This window comes from Molossus molossus, unplaced genomic scaffold, assembly GCF_014108415.1.
Source record: "Molossus molossus isolate mMolMol1 unplaced genomic scaffold, mMolMol1.p scaffold_m16_p_19, whole genome shotgun sequence".
Lineage (NCBI taxonomy): Eukaryota > Metazoa > Chordata > Mammalia > Chiroptera > Molossidae > Molossus > Molossus molossus.
Genome location: NW_023425354.1, coordinates 22,081,638 through 22,091,828, shown reverse-complemented (window position 1 = coordinate 22,091,828; position 10,191 = coordinate 22,081,638). Strand labels below are relative to the sequence as shown.

Genomic DNA, 10,191 nt, shown 5'->3' with positions numbered 1-10,191 from the left:
AAATGCACATGCCCGAACCTCTCCACGGGGCTGGCAGCTTCCTCATGGCACGGACGATGGCTCGCCTCGACTTCCCCCATGGCCACTCCCACCTGAATGAAGGCTGCACCACCCTAAAAGCTGCCGATTTCCAGGTGCCCAGCGAAAAGCTGCTCACTCCTGCTTCTCCTGGGACACTTCTTAGCCAGCCCGCGTTCAAAACACACCCAATTCCCGCTGCCCTCTGCTTCCCAGGAGCCCTCCGCTGAGCTCCATTGATCCGAATCAGGGAGAGAGTCCTGGGTTCTTTCTACGAGCTCACCCACCGCCTTGCCCTGCAGGCAGGGAGCGGTGCTAGGGTGTGGCCATCAACCCCAGCTCCTCCACGCTCCTCCGTCCCCTCTGCAGAGTCGCCCCGCCAGGACCCCTGGCCCGCCACTTGGGGGCTTGAGCAGCGGCTGCGGTGCAGCGGAACGGGCAGAGCCCAGCAGTGGAGAACCCAGGTCTCCCCGGGCTTCTGTGACACTGATCTCCGGGAGAGCCGTTTGTCCTCCAGGTGTCCTCTCTGGAAATGCGGACAGCGCCGTCCAGTCCTCTCCAGCCTCGCAGCCTTTGCTGCAGTGCAGTCTGGCACGGAACGAAAACAAACGAATGAGGAACAGCAGCGCCGTCCTGGCTAAACTGGAAAGGGATGTGGCTCAGTCTTCCTGCTGAGTTTCCTCCCCCCGTTTCTCCTCCAGCCGCCCCTGCCAGAGCCCCCTTGGAACCTCCAACTGCCCTTCGGGACGAAGTTTGAAAATAGAATAGACCGGCACTGAGGAGTCCTCCTCCTCGAGTCTCTGATCACGTCATGTGGGCATTGCAGGCTGCCCAACAGCAAGGGGAGTTGAGGGCAGCACAGGATCACTACCTGAGATCTGCCCAGGGGCGCGATCACTGTGGGTGCAGAGGGACCCTGTGCGACACCCCAGGCCCTGCCGGCGGTGGGCCGCTGGAGGGCAGGGACCGTCCTTCCTTCATCCCTGCGCGCTCAGCACCTAGCACGTGGCCGGGGCAAAGCTGTCATGTCTCGCTCCCCTTTCATGACTCTCAGTAAGTCCGAGCTGCTCCCCCACCTCTTCTGATAAAGCATGAAGTTCCACCCTGCTCAACATCTCAATCAGTAACTTGTGCATCTGTCTCATTACCACACTACAAGATACTTGAGGGCACGGACAGTATCTTGCTCATCTCTGTATCCCAACCAGGCAGAGAGTCCAGGAGCATGGATGGGATGTTGGGACAATCAACCCAGAGGCGCTCAGAAAACAGCTGAAAAACCAGCAGCAGGAAGTGGACAGAGGACAATAAGTGTTAAAGGTGGGTCAGGGCTCGAACTCAGTACCAGACTCGGGTGGGCAAGAGGAGGGCTTAAGGAGGAAGGACAGGGCAGAGCTCCTCAGTGTCAGGAAGAACTTGGTTCTGGTGGCCAGCGGTGTAACTTCTCTGTGCCTCGGTCCAGCCTTCGTCAGCTTGAGTGGATAATGTCACTCACTTCGTAGGATTCTTTTGAGGGTGAACAACCTAATGCATGTAGAGAAGTGAGCATGATGTCTGGCACATAATAGGCTCTCAAATGTCAGCCGTTATTATTTCAGAAGTTTTGTGTGTGATTCCTAAAACATTTTCCCACATCAGTGGCACGTTCTCAGAAATCTTTGGTAGGTCGTTCCCTCCAGGGACCTTGAAAATAGTGATAGCTGGGCAATGTCTTCGTCTGTTCAGGCTGCTGTAACAGGCGGGGTAGCTTATAATCAACAGAAATGTACTGCTTACAGTTCTGGAGACTGGAAGGTCGAAGATCAAGGGGACAAATGCTAGCCTTCTGGCGAGGGCGCCCTTCCAACATATTCAAAGCCCAACATGTCCTCAACATGACGGAGGGGGCTTGGGCGCTCTCTGGAGTCTTTATAAGATCACTAATCCCATTCATGAGAATTCCACCCTCAGGACCAAAGTACCTCCCAAAGGCCCACCTCCTGATACTTTCATCTCTGGGGGTAGGATTTCAACATATGAATTTGGGAGGGACACAAACATTAAGACCATAGCAGGCAAAGTGTGTGGACATAAAAAGAAAATCACTTAGGGATGCACAGGCATAACCGATTCTCTCTCTCTCTCTCTCTCTCTCTCTCTCTCTCTCTCTCTCACACACACACACACACACACACACACACTCTTGCCCATGTTCCTCCAGGGATGATCCCTGAGCTGATGTGGGGGAGGGCGTCCTATTTCCCTTGAGAAGCCTGTGGTGGTTGCTCGGGACGAGGAAAGTGTGTAATAAAATGTTGTGCATGAATTGATAAAGTAACTATTATTACTGTGGACAAAGGACTAAAAGCAACAATGCCCTGGTTTATTTATCATGCCCTTGAATTTACACTTCCCTGGTTTTGTTAAGCTGAAGCCATCCTTTACAAAATGAAAGTGGATGTATATGTGAAATCAATATGTCCCACTTTATAAACCTGGTTTCTAAGATAAGTTCATTTTCCTGTTAATAATAAAATCTATATGACTGGAAGGTTACCCTCATGCTGAGAGACTGTCCCTCTCGGCCCTAAGATTACAGTTACTGGGATTCGAGACTGTCGGGAGAATTAAGTACATTCTTACAGGGGAGGTGCTTAGACGAGTGTCCAGCTCTCTTCTAAGAGACCAGCAAGCCTTCCATCAATGTTACTGGTTATTATTCATCCCGCCGTCAGTATCACCCTGGTGCTTCCGTTTGCCCACGGTAGTCCGAGTCTGGCGAGCCAGCTAGAAGAAAGGAGGCCATGTGTGCAGTAGTTGTTAAACGCTGTTCACCAATATTCCAGCTCCCTTGTCTTCCTTGCGTTCACTCCACCGCGTGCGGTCGGGTGGGGCCAGGTGCCTAGGTCTGGCCCCTGGGCTGTGAGTGGAAGCAATGATGTCACCTCCAGGGGGAGCATTTAACTGCGGATGCAGGACCTACTGTAGCTCTGTCTCCCCTGTGCGGAGGAGACCACCTAAGGACAAGAGGAAGCAGAGCCCCTGCCCACCTGCCGTGGATATGGAGCGAGAAGGAAATCTTTCCTCTTTCAAGCCACTGGGATTTGGTTGGTTTGTTACTGTGACCCACCCTAGCCCATCCTGACTGATAGGTATCAGCAACTTGATTATCTAAAACCAGTTTCAAGGGCGTTGCCAAAGAAGGAGGCCATGGCTTATTGATAACCCAAAAAGGCTGCTCAAGAATTATGCTCACCTATGTGCTCCCAGAGTGATGGTTCCTGCTAACATTCGCTTGGTGATGAGATGGACAGCCTCAGACACATGTCACATCCTCAATTTGACAATCAGAGTCACCAACCACATGCCTCTCCTTTGTGGTGACATTTTGGTATCCTGTTTTACCTATTGGTTTCGGTTGGTACCATCTCAGTCATAAGATATTTTCAAACAATATTGAACATCAAAAGAGAAAGAAAAAGGGAGTTTCCAGCCCTTTTAAAACTTGGCTCCTTATGCAAATATGCTCAACCCTGCACAGTAATCTTTAAGCTCTCTGCACTGGGGGAATGCGTAGCTTTGTCACGCTACCGAAACAGGTCTCCCAAATCCCATCAGGCACCTGGCCCTTTCTCCTGTGTTTTCATGGCACAGGGCACAAACCTCTGTTGACCACATTGCAATTTTCTGGTTACACGCCTGTCCCTGAGAGGACCACGAGTTTTATTTGAATATCTGAGATTTAAATACTCTTGCTTTCCTACCTCAACTGCATAATGCCATGCCTGGCTTATGGGGGATGGGTAGAAGGTCCCGCCTCTGAAGACCCGACTCAGGCCTGACGTCCTACATGAAGACATCTCTTGACCTCTTCCTACACCCTACCCACTGCCAACTGTGATGGAGAGAGCTACCCACTCTCTGTGTCCGCTCTTCCCCTGACAAACTTACACCTGCTCATTGCCCTTATGTGTTTTATGAGCTTGTCTCCTCCTTGTCCCCAAATAGGCTGGGATTTTCTAGAAAGCAAGCCTTTCATTGATTTTTATTCTTGCCATAGTCCCAACAGCAAATGCATCCCTGGTCTTAATGCATGTTTGTTCAGTTATCAGATGAACAGCCAGTTGACATACCCAGTAAATTCTCACACCTAGTTAATAATTCAATATCTAGAGTATGATTTGGGCTGAAGGAAAAAATGATGGGTAAGAAAGACTTTTACAAGAAACAGAGAAAAAAAACACAGAAATAAATACTATATGGTTAAGAGTCAAAATCAACATCAATTGCGGACAACTATTAAGACTTCTTGATATATGTAAAGTTTCAGATGGATACTTTTAGGTTTCTAGTTGGGGCCTGCCCAGCCCACAGGACAAAGACAGTGGCAGACCCTTCCTGGAAAGTGGCCCTTGCCAGACCCCAGGAGTGAGTACCGCCTTAAATTTTTCACTAGCAGCTTCCTTTGCCTCACTTCGGTCCTGCTCCTGCCTGTGTGCACACCTTGATCTCCAATTGATAGTTGCTGAATATTTGACAGTATGCTGCAGGAGATCCTTCTCCTTAGGGTAGGAATGTGTCCGTTATGGGCATGCTCTGTGTGAACGTGTACCATGATGACCTAGCATGCCACAAACATGGTGCATAGATTTGGAGTCATTCTTGACTCTTCCTCCTCCTTCCTATACAAACAGTCGAGTGGTGGTGAGACATCTCTCATCCCGCACCCTAAGGAAGGAAGATAGGAGGAGGTCCAGGGCAGGACGGAAGGGTGTGGCAGATGCTGTGAGGTGACAGTAATTTGCTGGCTGACCTGTGAGCCCATGTGAAAGGCTCTTGGTTCCTCTCTGATGTAACTAGAAATGTCAAGCAGGTGAGAGCAGGAGCCAATGCAATTTAAATAATTGCTCTGCAGCCCTGGCCAGTTTGCTCAGCGGTTAGAGCATCAGTCCTCGGACCAATGAGTCATGGGTTCGATTCCGGTCAAGGGTACGTACCTCGGTTGCGGTTTGTCCCCAGCCCTGGTTGAGTCATGCTGGAGGCAACCAGTTGATGTGTCTCTATCACGTCGGTGTTTCTCTCTGTCTCTCTCTCTCCCTCCCTCCCCCCACTCTATCTGATGATAAGTAGAAAAATATCCTCGGGTGAGGATTAAAAAAAAGTATTTAAATAATTACTCTGCATCTATAACAACGTGGGATATGAACCTGGGTTTTTACATTTCCAACATCATCTCTCACTCCCCTCCAACACAAACCCTCCCCACCCCCGCCAGTAAGTCTGGTCTCTATTCTCGAAAATATTAGACTCGTTTCTGCCTCCACTCCTTTGCTCACATAGTGCCCAACCAGCTGACCAGCCCTTCCCTTCTCCCGTATTTACCCGACCTGCTGAGCAATCCCCCAAGGCCCTCTTCTCTTCATTACCTTTCTCAACCAATCTCTACCCACGTGGCCCCCCTGCCTGCAGGTCCGCCACACTGCTCTATCATCCACTCAGGCCTTCACTGCATGCTGTCTCGTATCTTTATTTTAATGTTTTTGTCTTGTGTCTATCTTGTCTGCCTAACTTGACTATATCCCCTTTGAGTTCAGGGTCTTGGTCATGAATGTCTTCCATTTTTCACCAAGAGCCTTTGTGCTTCCACACACGGTAGGAGTCGAATACTTATTGGCTGGGTGGATAAAGAAACGGCACCTAAACATGGTATCTGTTTACTTCCTTTATATGCATCCCTCGATCTCTCACCATAACTCAGGATTGTCTTCCTAGTAGAGAGAGATTTCTTCCCCTGCGGTGTTGATGTTCTTACCTCCTCCCTGGGAAGGGGTACAGGGCAGGGAGAAGCACACACACACTGGCTACATGGTTTGGGGCAAGTCAGGATCTAGCACCAAATCCCCAACTGGAAAAGGGGAGGTAATAGCAATGGTAGGAGTCGAAGTGATGCGAGGGGCATCATGGTGGTCTCCTCAACATCCATACCCAGTCTGTTTGTTTGTTTTCTCTCGCTCCCCCAAAGCACATAGGCTGATGGATTCACCCAAACGAATCAGCATAATCCTATCTACTGCTATGGTGTGTGGGCAGTTGCCTCAAATCAGGCCAACGCATGTGGGGAAGAGGTTTGCTTGCTGCCTCTGGGAAAGAAGCATTTTCATTAAGTGAGATCTGCCCAAAGCTTTAGATGAAGCTGACGCCATGGAAGGCATGGCAGAGGGATGGAAAGACACCAGGTCCTGGTGACATTGTTTAACTGGTGAATCAAACTATCCCCGAAGTCTGTCCTATCCTGGTTCAGTAAAATGAACTTTCTGTTCGAGCCACTTAGAGTAGGAGTTTCTGTTACTTGCAACCGAATATATTATAACTGGCAAACCCGAATAGCAATAATAGCTGTATTACAAATTCACAGAGTAATTGGGAGAGTTAAGCTTAATTATGCATGTAAATGTGTTTTGTAGGCTTTATCATGCAAATGTTTATTGCTGAGTGTCCTTTCCCTTTAAGAGACAGACTTGGAGAAATCTAGAGGAGGACACCTGCAATCATGTCAACATTAAAAATTTTAATTAAAAAAAAAACCAGTACATAAAACTACATATATTCTGTGATCTCAACTGTTACTGTGGACATAAAAACTAGAAAAGTATACGACCACCAACAAAAAGCTATAGATGATTTGCTGTTATCTTAAGAGTTAAAAATTTTTTCCTAACGGAGTTTATAAAAAAGCTTGAAATTTTAAAATACAAGCCAAACAGAATAGGAAATGTGGTAGACATCGTACATGACAAACTTTTTGGAAGGAAATGATTTGCATACAACCTGGTGCTCAGCACAGAGTAAGTGTTAAATAATTGCTTTTACATTTTATTTAAAAAATAAATTAATCATACAGGTACACAATTAAAGGGTTACAAAAGTGTGTGAGTCCCCTTCCTTCCTCTGACCTCTCAGTCATCACTGTAGCTTCTCTCTCATTATTGTGAATGTTTCCTGAGCTACTCTACACATTTACAATAAGTATATTTATTTTTGTGTATATATATACACACTTACGTATATATTTAGTTGTGTATATGCGTGTGTATACATATTTACAGTTACAAATATATATCAGATAACCGCTAGCATCCCATACACACTATCCTCCGTCGTTTTGGCAGTTTTTAGATCACGGTGACTCTTGGAGGTCTCTTCGGATCAGTATCAACAGAGCTGTCATTTCCTAACCACTGCAGAGAATTCCAAACACAGCCCCATCGTGATTTATGTTTCCATGTATCGACCAGATTTGTTGTTGGACATTTGGAGCGTTCCCCATCCTTGGTGTTGTCAGTGATGTAATGATTGTCCTTCCAGGGCGACATTCCACCGAAGTGGGAGCTTATCTGTAGGACACATCCCAAGGGGTGGAAATTGCTGATTCAAAGGGCACATGTAGAGTACCTCTGTTGTAATTTTTGAACTCATGAGTGTTAAATTCGATGCATTCGTGGGAAGTCCCGTGGGGCGTCGAAGCAGCTCTCCAAAGCTGCGGTTGTTGGGGCGAGGGCTGCGGGACCCGGGAGCAAGGTCTCGGTCGGGCTGAGCGGGGCGGCCGCAGGCTCTGCCCCCGCACCCGCTCAGCGCGGCGGGCCCCGCACCCCAGGCCCCGCACTCCAGGCCCACCTCTCCAGCCGGCAGGGACTCGCGCGCGCCCCGCCGCAGCTCGGGACCCAGGACCCAGCACGTGCGATTCCACGTGAGCCTCCCCGCCGGCGCGCAGATGGCGAGTACGCACGCGCAGGCCGCTGGGGAAAGTAGGTCAGACTCCTCCTCTCACGTGACCCGCTCCCCTTAGCTACCCCTGGCGCCTCTTCGCCAGCGCGCAGTCGGGATGCGCTCTGCAGCCAACGTGACGGGGCCGGGCGCGGGCGCGGGCGCGGGCGCGGGCGCGGGCGCGGGCGCGGGCGCGGGCGGGGGCGCGGGCGGGGGCGCGGGCGGGGGCGCGGGCGCGGGCGCGGGCGCGGGCGCGGGCGGGGGCGGGCCGGTCCGCGAGCGCCTGGCGCCCGCGAGGATTTGCCGGTTCTCCTCCCTACGGAGCGCCGCGCTCCAAAGTCGGGCGGGCAAAAGGGAGCGCCGCGCGGACGGAGTGGGGCTGGACATGAAGGGGGGAGGGAACGACCTCAAACCCCTGGCCCTGCGCGGGGCTGAGTCCACGTTCATGCCTTAGCAGCAGTGCTGCCTGGAAGACGGGAGCGCGATCGCCTGCAGTCCCATCTGTCAGTACTGTAACTCAGACATTCATGGAAACAAAGTTGTGGAAGGAAATGGAAAAGAACGTTAATGGATCGTGGAGCTGTGCAGGGGTAGTGCACAGGCCCGTTTCTAATCTCCTTCCACCCCCTCTCCTACAAAGACACGCCCCCAGGAGGATTGGGAGCAGATTTCTCACCTTCCACAAGAGATTCCAGAGCCGCTGCTGCTGCTCACGGGATGGGGTGGCGGTGGGGGGAGCCGAAGACACTGAATCAGTGGCAGCCTGAGTTTTCTGTATGGGGAACGATTTTATTTCGAGCGCCTCCCTTTCTGATGTTTTACTTGTTGCACAAATGACAGGCTCTGCCTCAATGAGTTGCCATCCAGTGGGAGAGACTGACAAGCAAAATCAATGGGTTACAACGTGGTGGGCTACAACCCTTTAATAGAAGTGAGCCCAGGTGTTATGTAAGCACCGTGGAGGTGGCGGTGGGACAGCCGAGTGCAGGGGTGGGTACCCTGCGTCTTGAAGGCTAAGTGGGAGTTAGCTGGCAGAAAAGTAAGACCGAGGGGGTGGGAAAGTGTTCCAAACAAAGGGAAGTGCTTACAGTTACATAATATTTTTCTCAAGGAGTTCTTTACTATAATTGTTTTAGCGGTGCATATAGTTGGAATGCATATTGTTTCCATTTATGTTCTAAGCCAGTCTTTAGTGAACACAACTGTGCATAATGCGTTTCCCCCTCCACTTTTAAATAAATTCCAGGAGTGAGATTACTCTATAGAAGATACAAATATTGTGTAGCTTTTGCTAAAACATTGTAAATTATTCTCTAAAGGAATTGTACTAGTTTGTACCAAGGTGGCATTAAAATATTGAGCATTCAGGCAGTAAGTCGTCCATTATTTATTTCAAATCAATGAAGCACTTGATAAGATTAACACTTGATTTACTAGAAATGCCATAAATCATAACACAGCATTTCTGGGTTTTGTGTGTGTGTGTGTGTGTGTGTGTGTGTGTGTGAGACAGAGAGAGAGACTCGTGATAAAATTCTAGTTGAATTCAAGTTTGAAAAATGCCAACTATCAGATCAATGCAATTAATCCTTACAGGGAACCACCTGGTGTGTACATGTGGGTGTGGGGAATAAGAATGAGACCATCTAAAGTGGTACTGAATGTCTGTCCCTGATTGCTCCTGTCTTTTTGTGAATCCACGGCAACAGAGAAAGCAACCCCACACAAGCCAGAACAAGCCCAGACGTTGCCACACCTCTCCACAAATGCCAGATCACAACAGTTCAAAGAGGCCCGGAGTCGGACCCAAGAGGACATCAATACCGGCAGGAAGAAGGCTGGTCACGTATTTGAGAACAGACTGCCAGAAACTTGTAAGTATCCCAACTTGGTTTCTGCTGGCATCTGTACCTGCAAGGAGAAAAGAATACTGTGACATTCAAAAGGACATTCAGGCTGGTGAAAAAGAAGTCAACAGTATGGTGATTACCAGAGAGAAAGGGGGATGGGGGTGGGAGAAGAGGGTGAAGGGGGACAAACGGTGATGGAAGGAGACTTGACTTGGGGTGGTGAACACACAGTACAATACAATGTATTATAGAACTGTTCACCCGAAACCTGTATAATTTTATAAACCAATGTCACCCCAAAATTTCAATTAAAAAGAAGGCTACTTAGGAAAATGCTAATTTAGGTAATTGATATGGACGATGAAAGCAGAATGTGTTTTGCTGTTTTGCCCTTAAACGCCTCGGCTGGACTATTAGTTAGTTCTTTATTGAAGAGTGGAACCTCGGTGCTGGATGGGGCTGAACAGCTGGTTCTGGGTTTTTCCTAATTTCACGAAGGCGAGGTTCCGAGGAGGAAGAGAGAGCGTGGTTTGCATTCCTAGGCTGGCCGCTGACTCGCCTGGTTTGTGCCGTGAGGAAA

General features: G+C 49.4%; 1 protein-coding gene across 1 annotated transcript in view; it reads left to right on the top strand.

Annotated features, from left to right (window-relative positions):
- Positions 1–9,585: 9,585 nt before the first annotated feature.
- The window catches only part of HLF (HLF transcription factor, PAR bZIP family member), a 71,048-nt gene continuing 70,442 nt past the window's right edge, over positions 9,586–10,191 (top strand). The window contains exon 1 of the mRNA XM_036269801.1: positions 9,586–9,635. The gene's annotated coding sequence lies outside the window, so the exon portion shown is untranslated. The remainder of the gene's footprint in view (positions 9,636–10,191) is intronic.